The following is a 13,226-nucleotide window of genomic DNA, read 5'->3' as shown; positions in this document are numbered from 1 at the left end:
GCTTGAGTGTGGGATCATAGATATTACCTCATGGTCACTGGCTTGAGCCCAAGGCACTGGCTCAAGCAAGGGGTCACTGGCTAGACTGGAGCCCCCACCACCACGTCAAGGCACATGGATGAGAAAGCAATCAATGAACAACTAAGGAGCCGCAACTACGAGTTGATGCTTCTCATCTCTCTCCTTTTCTGTCGGTTCCTCCCTCCCTCTCTTTCTAAAACAAACAGCTTCAATTGGAAAAGACCTGTAATTGTCTTGAATTTACCTCAACTACATTTTTCTTAGGTAATTTTGTTTCAAAATGAAACGTGAATTATTATTTTTATTTTATTTCTTATTCAGTGAGAGGAGGGGAGACAGAGAGACAGACTCCCATGTGCATCCGACCAAGATCCACCCGGCAAGCCCACTAGGCGATGCTCTGCTGATCTGGGGTGCTGCTCAGCAATTGAGCTCTTCTTAGAGCCTGAGGCAGAGGCCATGGAGCCATCCTCAGCGCCGGGGGTCAACTTGCTCCAATAGAACTATGGCTGCAGGAGGGCAAGAGAATGGGTGCTTCTACTGTGTGCCCTGATGGGGAATTGAACCCAGGACATCCACACGCCAGGCCAATGCTCTACCACTGAGCCAACAGGCCAGGGCCTTGAATTATTTTTAAAATTTAAAATGTTACAGTAGCACTATCTTTTTCAAAAGGCTAAATGAGCCTCACTAGGCGAACTGGGACACAGAGGACCCAGGTTCGAAACCCCAAGGTTGCTGGCTTGAGCGTAGGCTAATCCGGCTTGAGTGTGGGCTCACCAGCTTGAGCTCAGGGTCGCTGGCTTGAGCAAGGGGTCACTCATTCTGCTGTAGCCCCCCAGTCAAGGCACATATGAGAAAGCAGTCAATGAAAACTAAGGAGACTAAGGAGCCGAAGTGGAGAACTGATGCTTCTCACCTCCCTCCCTTCCCGTCTGCCCCTAATTGTCCCTCTCTGTCCCTGTCACACGCACACACAAAAAGCTGAATTATTTAAGGAAGCAGATGAAAATTGTAAGAAAAGTCGTGACACAGACCCTCCTACAGTGGCCGGCAGCACTCACCCCAGACTACTTCGCGCAGGGTCCCTCCTTCCCTGACTCCAGTCACTCCACATAGGAAGCCTGTTTCCCACACTTACCAGCTCCGTCTGCCTCCCACTCTTGTTCAAAGCTCAGTCTGCAGTGTGTGACACGCAGAGCTGCAATCACTGTCCTCCCAAGAGCATGCCCTGCCCTCCCCAGACGTAAGGCAGGTAATTTGATGACGTTAGTGGAGTTGATACCCTTAGCATTTGGCAGCTCTGAACTACTGAAGGTTCCCCTCCGATCTTTGATAACATCTGCATGAGCTCACATGGCTCCCATCCCTAAGTTCCTCCATGTATGACAACAGCAGGACTGCTGGGTCAAAGGGGACGAAAGGTTACCCACTGGTCCAGCTATGACCTGGGCACATAATCAAAGCTCCTCAGAGTCTAACAGACAGACAGCTACCCGGGGGCCCTCCGGCAGACCCCACATTCACACTGCAGGCTGAAAGGGAGGCACTTGCTCTCTCCTGAGGCAATGTCACTGCCAGCTTAACACACTCCACTTCATCACCCAGTCAACAAGAATCAAGCCACATGCGATGTGACACCCCCTGCACTAGTAAGGGACCTGTGACAGGCACCCGCCCACATTTCATACCCTCCCCCCCTCGCCCAGGGGGGAAGCATCCCCAGAGTACAGGGGAGGACACTGAGGCTGGCAAAGGTGAAACACCAAAGCCCAGGGCACCCGGCTACAAGACGTGAACTCGGGTTTCTGTCAACCTGAAAGAAAAGAGGTGAGCTCCAGCTGTCAGACACAGCATAACAGCAGAGGAGCTGCAGTCTGGGACACACAGGCACCAATGGCAGCTGCTTTTAAGGGCAGAGTGCTAACGGGAAGCATCCAAGCCAGGGACAGGTGGCACGTTTGCGGGCTCCCAGACCGGGAGAGATGGCTGATGCTCGGGTCAGGGGTGTGTCGGTCCTCTGTAAACCAGGCACCTACAGCAGTCTCACAGTCTTTTAGTTCCATCTTTCCGAGGCGCCTGTGCAGGATTCTCTATATCAGGGGTCCCCAAACTGTTTACACAGGGGGCCAGTTCACTGTCCCTCAGACCGTTGGAGGGCCGAACTATAAAAAAAACTATGAACAAATCCCTATGCACACTGCACATATCTTATTTTAAAGTAAAAAAACAAAACAGGAACAAATACAATATTTAAAATAAAGAACAAATTTAAATCAACAAACTGAGCAGTATTTCAATGGGAACTATGGGCCTGCTTTTGGCTAATGAGATGGTCAATGTGCTCTTCTCACTGACCACCAATGAAAGAGGTGCCCCTTCTGGAAGTGCGGTGGGGGCCGGATAAATGGCCTGAGGGGGCCGTAGTTTGGGGACCCCTGCTCTATATCCTTTGTTCCATTTTAGACTAAAATGCTCGTGTTTCACATCCAGACCCTCCTGACCTTTCCCTACGCCCACCGTCCAGTCCACCTCCTGCCGCCACCTCCACCTGCTCGTCTCAGGACAATCGGAGCTCCGTCGGGGTCAGGAACCCGCAGCTCACCAGCATTCCCAGGAAACCCAATACTGAGAAGCAGCGTGAACACACTCCGAGCCTGCTCATCACGCAGTCCCAGGGTGTGCAACAGTGCCGTGCACAGTATCTGTTGAATGAGTAAACACCCTATTGCAAGACCCGGGCCAAAGAGGTTCTCCTGCCCACGTAATGACACTTCAGTTTAATAAAGCCCACTGATACACAACGATCCACTTAACTTCCACAAAAGTAAAGGCGTGTGCTACTTTCTAATCCTATTTTTGGTGACATGATGGCAAAACAATTAAACTGGACATAACATTCTTTAAAAAAAAGTTAATCAAGAAGACACACAATAACCCACTTGTGATCTGGGTTTGAGACCTGTCCCTATCACCTCTTAGCTGTGTAACCTTGGTTTCAATGTCCAAAAACTAAAGACAGAATTACACATGTAAAATGCCTAGTACATGACCATACCAGCCTCTCTCCTCTGTCTGAATGGCAATATGCTCATAGCACTGCATCTATCACCTGATATAAAACCAACAATCAAATGACTTTAAACACTGCTCCCTTTATCAAAGGAGCAGTGATGACATTATAAAAAGGCTGGAGTTTTGCCTGACCAGGCAGTGGCGCAGTGGATACAGCGTCGGACTGGGATGTGGAGGACCCAGGTTCGAGACCCCGAGGTCGCCAGCTTGAGTGCGGGCTCATCTGGTTTGAGCAAGGCTCACCAGCTTGGACCCAAGGTCACTGGCTTGAGCAAGGAGTTACTCGGTCTGCTGAAGGCCCGCGGTCAAGGCACATATGAGAAAGCAATCAATGAACAACTAAGGTGCCACAATGAAAAACTAACAATTGATGCTTCTCATCTCTCTCTGTTCCTGTCTGTCTGTCCCTATCTATCCCTCTGTCTCAGTTAAAAAAAAAAAAAGAAAGAAAGAAAGAAAAAGACTGGAGTTCATCAGTCAAGTGTCAGTGATCACCTGCTTTTGTTCAGCGATCCCCACTACAGGCAAAACAGGAAGTTACAGGAAAGGAGCAAATTTGCAGGTTTCAGAAACATAACCACCATTTCATTTGTTTTTGAATACTGGTAGGCTGAGTTTACTCTCAATTTTATGAAACCACAGTCCCAAGCCTCATCAGAGGGTTTCCTACTTCTAAAACTGCAATCAGGTTAAAATATGAAAAGGATACCCGGTAAAAGAATATTCTAAAATTTCCAAAGAATGTAGAAGTGCAGGTTCCCTCAGGAGCCTACAGTCCTAAGTGTGGACTGGCATGCACACCGATTGCACAAACGAATGCTTTGCTTTTATTTATGTAAGATAACTCACAACCCTACTTACAGATTAACTTACTCTTACCCCAAACAATACAACTCCTTTCATTGGAAAATTTATTTTAATTAAAAAAAAAATTTGTAGCAAATTATCCAAGATAACATTAAATTCTTAATTTTAAACTGAAAATATCTAGTGTACAACTAGAGTAATCATATTGTTTCATATTGAGCCACTCCGGGGAGAGAAAGGTGTGAGAGCTGAGGAATATAGCCAAATCTTCATGCCTTTATCAGGCCTTAATCAAGTCAGAGGTCCTGCGTGTCCTCCCATGAGATCCATGAACAATGAAGGACAGCAGTCCCACCCTATCAACCTAAGGAGTCTTGTTGCCCCGGGGCCAGGTCCAAACCTCTAGCAGTACCCTCAGGTTGCCTGAAGACCACATCCGGAGGGACAAGGAGCCACCTATTCTAGGAAGGAATCAGGACATCCCAACGTCCCCGCCCATAGAACCCAGCCAGTACGTGCAGCCCTGGGACAGTCCCGCCTCAGTTACATTGCTCTGATCCACTCTGTCACTGCATCTCTTAGTATTAGGAGGTGACTGGGGCAATCAATATGCCATAAGGCAAGTGAAAACAACCTAAAGGACAAAATAACTTTGGTAAGTTTCGGAACTAATGGTAATGTCCTTGTTAAACACAACATTCACACATACTTGTAATCTATTAGAAATTTTTTTTAAAAAAGGTACTCAGGACCTAAATTCATACAGATAGTCTTGAAATTATGTTCAAACTGACTTCAATCACATGTATCAATTGATAGCCTAACACAAGGGTCCCCAAACTATGGCCCGCGGGCCGCATGTGGCACCCTCAGGCCATTTATCTGGCCCCCATCGCACTTCCGGAAGGGAACCTCTTTCGTTGGTGGTCAGTGAGAGGAGCACGCTGACCATCTCATTAGCCAAAAGCAGATCCATAGTTCCATTGAAATATTGGTCCATTTGTTGATTTAAATTTACTTGTTCTTTTTTTTTTTTTTTTTTTTTAAATCTTTTTTTTTTTCTTTATTCATTTTTAGAGAGGAGAGAGCGAGGGAGAGAGAGACAGAGAGAGAGAAGCGGGGAGGAGCTGGAAGCATCAACTCCCATATGTGCCTTGACCAGGCAAGCCCAGGGTTTCAAACCGGTGACCTCAGCATTTCCAGGTCGATGCGTTATCCACTGCGCCACCACAGGTCAGGCAATTTACTTGTTCTTTATTTTAAATATTGTATTTGTTCCTGTTTTGTTTTGTTTTTTACTTTAAAATAAGATATGTGCAGTGTGCATAGGGATTTGTTCATAGTTTTTTTATAGTCCAGCCCTCCAACGGTCTGAGGGACAGTGAACTGGCTCCCTATATAAAAAGTTTGGGGCCTGACCAGGCGGTGGCGCAGTGGATAGAGCATCGGACTGGGATGCGGAAGGACCCAGGTTCGAGACCCCGAGGTTGCCAGCTTGAGCGTGAGCTCATCTGCTGTGAGCAAAAAGCTCACCAGCTTGGACCGAAGGTCGCTGACTCGAGCAAGGGGTTACTCGGTCTGCTGAAGGCCCACGGTCAAGGCACATATGAGAAAGCATTCAATGAACAACTAAGGTGTTGCAACGAAAACTGATGATTGATGCTTCTCATCTCTTTCCATTCTTGTCTGTCTGTCTCTGTCTATCCCTCTGACTCTTGCTCTGTCTCTGAAATAAATAAAAATTTAAAAAAAATCTATTAAAAAAAAAAGTTTGGGGACCCCTGGCCTAACATATATGTACTTCCTTCTCTTGGTGTTTATCAAAAATGTTAATTAAAGCCTGACCAGGTGGTGTGGCACAGAGGATAGAGCATCGGACTGGAATGCTAAGGACCCAGGTTCGAAACCCCAAGGTCACCCGCCAGCTTGAGTGCAAGATCATAGACATGACCCCATGGTTGCTGGCTTGAGCCCAAAGGTCACTGGCTTGAAGCCCAAGGTCACTGGCTTGAGTCCATGGTCACTGGCTTGAAGCCCAAGGTCGCTGGCTTGAGGTCATGGTCACTGGCTTGAGCCCAAGGTTGCTGGCTTGAGCAAGGGGTCACTCACTCTCCTGGAGCCCTCCAACCAAGACACATATGAGAAAGCAATCAATGGACAACTCAAAGTTCCACAATGAAGAATTGATGATTCCCATCTTTCTCCCTGCCTGCCCCCTCATCTAACTCTTTAAACAAAATTTTTTTTAATCATTTATGTTCTCAGATGAACTAAGAGTGGCAACAAATTAATTAATACAGCAATGTATCAAGTATGGGAGACTACTACTTTTGTGTACACTGGAAACTGCTTCTTACTATGTTTTAAGGAAAGAATGGATAATGGACCGTGTCTGTCTGACCACGGCAGAACGAGCTGCAGGAGGGCAGGGACCTGTCTGCTTGCTCAGCACAGCAATCCCTGTGCCAGGAGACAGTGGCCGAGCAATCTCTGCTTCACTCCTTCGTTCAGTGCTGCTGAGTGACACTGCCCGTGTGTCTCGCCTGTACACAGCACGGCGAGGGACCCCATGAACACCTGAGAGGCTCATAAGCAGTTTCTGAAGATCCGCAGAAAGCCATGTCTGCTTACAAAATCAAGCTACTACCAGACAAGTGAACATCTTTTTAAAAACTTGCTAGAATCAAGCTGTTTTCAGGAACAGAGTAAAAAAACAATTTCCTTTCCTTAACCAAAATACTCCATTTTCTTCTTTTTTTTTTAAAGTGAGAGGAGAGGAAATAGTGAAACAGACTCCAACATGTGCCCCAACTGGGATCTACCCAGCAAACCCCGTCTGGCGTTGATGTTTGGACCAACACAGCTATCCTCGGAGCCTGGGGCCAATGCTTGGACCAACAGAGCCGCTGGCTATGCGAGGAGAAGAGGAGGAGAGAGAGAGAGAAAGGGAAAGAGGGGAGGGAAGAGAAGCAGATGGCTGGTTCTCATGTGTGCCTTGACCGGGATAGAACCTGGGACGTCCACATGCCGGGCTGACACTCTAACCAGCCGGGGCCAAGTCTCCCATTTTCACTCAAGGCACAGTGGGTCTTCATTGCTGTAATTCCAATTGTGTCCTCTGCTCTCTGTTTTCTGCAATTCATTAGCATAAGACTGAATAAAGCAAACTTTTCAGTTTTTCTTAAGTATCATATTTAAAGACCTTGTCACCTTGTCAGTAAGGCTTTTCCCCTCCACCCTATTTAAAGGAGAGAAGGAAAGAGGCCTTCATGTGTTGTTTCCCTTAGCTGTGCATTCACTGGCTGCTTCCTGTATGTGTCCTGACTGAGCCTTGAACCGCAACACCTTGTTTTGGGACAGCGCTTTAACCAACTGAGGTTCCCAGCCAGGTCCTGTCCCCTATTTAAAGTCACAACCCCAAATTCCTGTTCCTTCCCTCTACTTTTCTTCCCAAAAGCACCATCCAACCCATCAGTCTGTCTTCCACTGCAGAAACCAACGAGGGAAAGGCCTTCTATTCTGTTCACTGTGATGTCCCAGAACCTGGAACTAGCACAGAGAAGGTAAGGTGCTCATACTGAATGGATGGGTGCAAAGCGCTGAAAGCTACTTTGTGATAAGTGAGCAAACAACGTTTCAAATTAGAACAAAACTGCATTCTACAACCTTTCTATATAAGTATTTGAAATGTAAGGATAATCTTTCTACCACAAAACTATCAAACAGAAGTCTTGTTTTTGAACAGGCTTTTGGGGATAATAATAAGATAAAGAGTACATTAAAAAAAAAAACCGAGGGACCGGACTGGAAGCACACTAGTTACAACAGCTGGCAGAGCATACTTGTAAGAGGAAATTTAAGGCAACACATGGTTAGGATCAAAAGGTAAAGATCACAAAGTGATCTTTTGTAGTTCTCTTGCTACAAAAACACACTGCCTCTCCAGTTACAAAACACTGGTGAAATTTAAAATTCAGTGGCAAACAAAGCAAAGCAGCCGGCAGGGTAAAACACCAATGGCCATCAAATAATAAATAGCCTGACCAAGCGGTGGTGCAGTGGATAGAGCGTCAACTGGTATGCGGAGGACCCAGGTTCAAAACCCCGAGGTCGCCAGCTTGAGCGCGAGCTCATCTGGTTTGAGCAAAGCCCACCAGCTTGGACCCAAGGTCGCTGGCTGGAGCAAGGAGTCACTCAGTCTGCTGAAGGCCCGCGGTCAAGGCACATATGAGAAAGCAATCAATGAACTAAGGTGCTGCAACGCGCAATGAAAAACTAACGATTGATGCTTCTCACCTCTCCGTTCCTGTCTGTCTGCCTCTGTCTATCCCTCACTCTGACTCTCTCTCTGTCTCTGTAAAAAAATTTAAAAAAGCCTGACTGGGCGGTGGCACAGTGGATAGAGTGTCAGACTGGGATGTGGAGGACCCAGGTTCGAGACCGCCAGGTCACCAGCTTCAGCGCGGGCTCATCTGGTTTGAGCAAAGCTCACCAGCTTGGACCCAAGGTCGCTGGCTCAAGCAAGGGGTTACTCGGTCTGCTGTAGCACATATGAGAAAGCAATATGAGAAGGTCAGGGCACATATGAGAAAGCAATCAATAAAGTAAGGTGTTGCAACGAAAAACTAATGATTGATGCTTCATATCTCTCTCCGTTCCTGTCTGTCTGTCCCTATCTATCCCTCTCTCTGACTCTCTATCTCTGTCACTGTAAAAAAAATAAAAAAATAAAAAATCTGCACCATCACAAACGGTTTCTTTTTTTTTTTTTTTGCATTTTTCTGAAGCTGGAAACAGGGAGAGACAGTCAGACAGACTCCCGCATGCGCCCGACCGGGATCCACCCGGCACGCCCACCAGGGGCAACGCTCTGTCCACCAGGGGGCGATGCTCTGCCCATCCTGGGCGTCGCCATGTTGCGACCCTCCTGGGTGTCGCCATGTTGCGACCAGAGCCACTCTAGCGCCTGGGGCAGAGGCCACAGAGCCATCCCCAGCGCCCGGGCCATCTTTGCTCCAGTGGAGCCTTGGCTGCGGGAGGGGAAGAGAGAGACAGAGAGGAAGGCGCGGCGGAGGGGTGGAGAAGCAAATGGGCGCTTCTCCTATGTGCCCTGGCCGGGAATCGAACCCGGGTCCTCCGCACGCTAGGCCGACGCTCTACCGCTGAGCCAACCGGCCAGGGCCACAAACGGTTTCTTTAAGATTTTGTAAACACAAAAGTCTTCACTGCCCATTAATAAGGGTTCTGCCGTTACTATGTGCTCATGGACAAATCTCACAATTGCAGTTTAGGGAAGCAAATACTTGCTAAACTAGGAGATGCTACGCAAAATAAGCTAAGGCCAGGGGACAGCGACTTCCTGCAATGATTCGACATCAGCTACCTCCTACTTTTAATTCAGCCTGGCTGTAGAAAAGTCAAATTAAGTAACGTCAGCTTTTTTACTTGGGATGCCTAAATAGTGTAATTTCCCTTTAAAAAACAACAAAATAGTGGCCTGACCTGTGGTGGTGCAGTGGATAAAGCGTCAACCTGGAAACGCTGAGGTTGCTGGTTCAAAACCCTGGGCTTGCCTGGTCAAGGCACATATGAGAGTTGATGCTTCTTGCTCCTCCCCCTTCTTTCTCTCTTTCTCTCTTCCCTCCCTATAATGAATAAATAAAATCTTTAAAAATATATTAAAAAAAATAAAAATAAAATAAAAAACAACAAAAAAGTAAGCGTGTCAGACCAAATCCCCAGCTCCTCACGGCTGCCCTAGTAGTCAAGTACAGGCCATCAGTGGGAGCACTGGCTCCAAGCGCTAAGGAATTTTGCCAGGGAATTTAAATTATCCCCCTGCCCACAGATATTATTCACCCAAAACAAACAAAACAATTTAGGTTCTCCAACAACATGAGTTCACTGAAACAGTAACATCCGAAAACTGCAAGCAAGGAAGAAAAACTCTGACAGTTAATCTTTTTTTTTAAGTGAGAGAAGGGGAGAAAGTGAGACAGACTCCCGCATACACCCCAGACGGGATCTACCCCACAGCCCCATTTGGGGCTGATGTTCAAACCAACAGCTATTTTTTTAGTGTCCGAGGCAGACACTCGGACCAACCCAGCTATCCTTGGTGCCCTGGGCCAATAAGCTCCAACCCATCGAGCCACTGGCTGAAGGAGGAGTAGAGGGGGGAGCAAATGGTCACTTTTCCTGTCTGCCCAGACTGGGAACTGACCCTGGGACAAGCCAGGCCAACACTCTATCCACTGAGCCAGCCGGCCAGGGCCTGAAAGTTAATCTTGAACTCCATTATGCCTTTACATGTGTACACTTGAGGTCACCTCCTCCTGCTACTAAAAGGCAATCAGCTGCTAAAAGAAGAAAAATGGAAAAGACCACAATCCTAACAACTGTGGCTGGTCAGAGAACTGCATACGTGGCGAGCTGACATGCTCTTGGCATCAAGAGGCTGCTAAAAACCTGACAAGTGAACAGAAACCACACACCCCAACTCTAAGTATTTAATCTGTGAAATCGCAAACAACCCCACACAGATAAAATCGCCTCAACTCAAAATTCCACAGAAGAGTCTGGTAATCTAAACTACCAATTCGCAAAACTACAACGCCTGGACATTTTAGGAGGATAACAAGCCTCAAAGTCAGAATTCAGTTTACTGAGGTTATCAAACCCAAAGTGAATAAAACAGCTACTGCAAAGGAGTTCATTTCTCCAGTCATCATTCAGTATATGTTTTGAAAACACAAAATTCACAACCGCGTTTGAATGATGGAAAGACACAGGTTAAGTGCAGGCTCTGCCTCAGTAACACTGGTCAACCCGAAAAACGACTGCAATGCACACGTAATACTAGGTATTTATGGCAGTGCTACAGCGTTCAAGTAGTTACTTTACACAGTTATAAATAATTGCTTTAGAGAATTATTGCCATCATACCATGAGAAGAGACCTTAAAATTCTAGTGAAAACGTTCCCAAGTAACACCTGGGAACATTAAGTTCCTACACCTATTTTATCTATAGAATGAGGCCCTTTGGTCACTACAGGTCTTTAGGAAATTTGTTTTGCAATCCTATTTTTATTAGCTAAAAAAGTCTTATCTTCACTTGACCCTCTCCAACCCCAGAACAGGACACTTTCCCTCCAGAGAAGAAAACACTTTCCTTGTCCCAAAACAAGCAGGAAAAGCATCAGAAGCCGAGCAAACTCGTGTTTTTTGGGGGTGGGGGGTTCTTTCTCCTGCCAAGTCTGCCCACTTAGCAAGGGGACCAGCACGAGGGGCTCTGGAACCTCGGGGCTCGACCCCCACCGACCTTCTTTACCCCAGGGGGCGAACACGAACCGCAGGCTGAAGTGACCTCCCGATCCCGCCACGGGGAGCAGTTAGCGGAGCCCCAGAAGGACGAGCTGGGAACGACGCACCGGCTCAAATGCTCCTCTAAAGCAACAGGAGAAAAAAACTTCCTTCCTCCCTCGGCGGAAGCGGGGACGCGCGGGGACACAAGGGGACAGAGGCCCCCGTCCGCCCGGCAGGGCCCGGCGTGGAGGAGAGGCCCGCGCGCAGGAACCGGCGTGGGCCCCGCAGCGCGCGTCCCTTAGGGGTGCCGTGCTGACCGCAGGATGCTGTCACGTGCGGGGCGGGGGGGGGCACAAAAAAGTTCGGAACTCCCCGTCCCGACAGTTGAGTCTCAGGGCGCGAACAAGAAACCTGCACGAGCCCCTTCCCCAGGGCCACGCAGGAGGGCGCGGCAGGGGACCACGCGGGACCCCCGCAGGCGGCGGCAGGTGCGCGCCCCTCGCCCGGGGGCTGCGGGCTGAACGCTGACCCCCCAGACCCCCGGCCGGGCCGGACCTGACCAGGCCCCTCCTGGGACGAACCGGCGGCTGAGCAGTCGGGTCGGGACGCGCCCAAGTGACCGCTGACCCCCGTCCCACCCGGAGAAGCGCAGGGACCGTTCTCCTCCCGCCACGTGCCCGGCGACCGGCCGCGCCTCTGGGGGCGGGGACGTGGGTCCTGCTTCCCGCGGCCCCGGCCCGCAGCCCGGCCCGAACCCCGAGTCCACCGGCGGCGGCGGGGGGGGGGGGGGGCGGTGTCTCCCCGACACGGTCCCGGACGCGCGGGTTCCGTCTCCTGGCCAACACAGCGGCCCCGCCCGCCCGACGCACGTCCAGAGCCGCCGAGCGCGGCCCGCGCACCCCCCGGACGGCGCCAGGTCCGAAAACAAAGGCCCGTCGGCGGCTCGGCGCTGCCCCTGGAGCCCAGCCCGCCCGGCCCGCGGCCGTCACCTACCCGGGGACGCCGCGCGCGGAACAAAGAGCCTTCTGACCTTCAGCGGCGGGCGGAGCTGGGAGGAACACCCGCCGCCGGCCCGGCCCGGTCCGGCCCGGTTCCCCCGCGGGCCCGCCCGCAAGCCGCCGCCGCCGCTTCGGGCGCTCCCGGCCCCGCCCCTGCCCCCGCCGCCGCCCGCGATAGCCGTGCCGCCCGGTGTCCCCGGTGCTCGACCCCCCCCAGGCCTCGCCGGACCCCCCCAGGCCGCGCCGGACCCCCCCAGCGCGCCGTTAGCCCGCCGAGACCGCGCGTCCGCACCTCACGCCTCCGGCGGCAGTGGCGACAGCCGGGGCTCCGCTCGCTCCTGGGATTGCGCCGCCGTGGCCGCCAACAAAAGTGCCCCCCATTGGCCAAGCCCCTGGCCCCGCCCCCCACGAGGAAAGCGCGCTGCGATTGGGCTGGTTCGGCGCAAGTCAACTACGCTTCGACGCCGCCGGCGACGGCCAATAAGAGGCTGCGCCGCGCTCAGCCCCGCGAGACATATGCAAATATACAGTGTGAGGCTGCGGCGGCAGCGGGGCGGTGGCGCGTGTTCGCTCTCTTCGTGTTTTTTCCGCGTCTTTTAGGGGCCGATGCGCGCGGAGCCCACGTGGAGGGCGCCAGCCGCAGCCCGCCCGAGCGTCCCACTTCCGGGTGCCGGGTAGGACCCACCTACACCTCTCACACCCTCCCAGACCCCAAGTCCTGTGTGAGGTGGCCCCGCGGACTTAAGGGGACCCCCTCCCCGCCTTGGTCCTCCAGTCCGCGGGCGCGTCCCAGCTCCGCTCGTCCCGCGTGCACTGGGTCTCTTTCCTGCAGCGCCAGGCCCACGCCTCTGCGTCTCCGTCCCAATGCGGGCGGTTGCAGGTGCGGCCGCTGGGCTGCCAGCGGCTGGGGGACCCCCAGAGTGTAGAAAAGCACTAATCTCTCAACTTGCGTGCGATGACAGTTGAGTTAGAAAAACCACACCCCCAGGCTACTGCTGGCTGTGTGTGTGTGTGTGGGG

At 50.9% G+C, this 13,226-nt stretch overlaps 1 protein-coding gene across 4 annotated transcripts in view; it reads right to left on the bottom strand.

Annotated features, from left to right (window-relative positions):
• NAP1L4 (nucleosome assembly protein 1 like 4) overlaps nucleotides 1-12,582 on the bottom strand; it is a 46,071-nt gene extending 33,489 nt beyond the window's left edge. For 2 of the 4 annotated variants that reach the window (XM_066252319.1, XM_066252316.1), the window contains exon 1: nucleotides 12,500-12,582. The gene's annotated coding sequence lies outside the window, so the exon portion shown is untranslated. Of the gene's footprint in view, nucleotides 1-9,405; nucleotides 9,549-12,202; nucleotides 12,267-12,499 lie in introns of those variants that run through there. The other 2 variants (XM_066252317.1, XM_066252318.1) reach the window with 2 other exon arrangements.
• Between the last annotated feature and the right edge of the window lie 644 nt (nucleotides 12,583-13,226).

This window comes from Saccopteryx bilineata, chromosome 1 (genome assembly GCF_036850765.1).
Source record: "Saccopteryx bilineata isolate mSacBil1 chromosome 1, mSacBil1_pri_phased_curated, whole genome shotgun sequence".
Lineage (NCBI taxonomy): Eukaryota > Metazoa > Chordata > Mammalia > Chiroptera > Emballonuridae > Saccopteryx > Saccopteryx bilineata.
The sequence above is the reverse complement of the archived record's forward strand: the minus strand, read 5'-3'. Positions and strand labels throughout refer to the sequence as shown.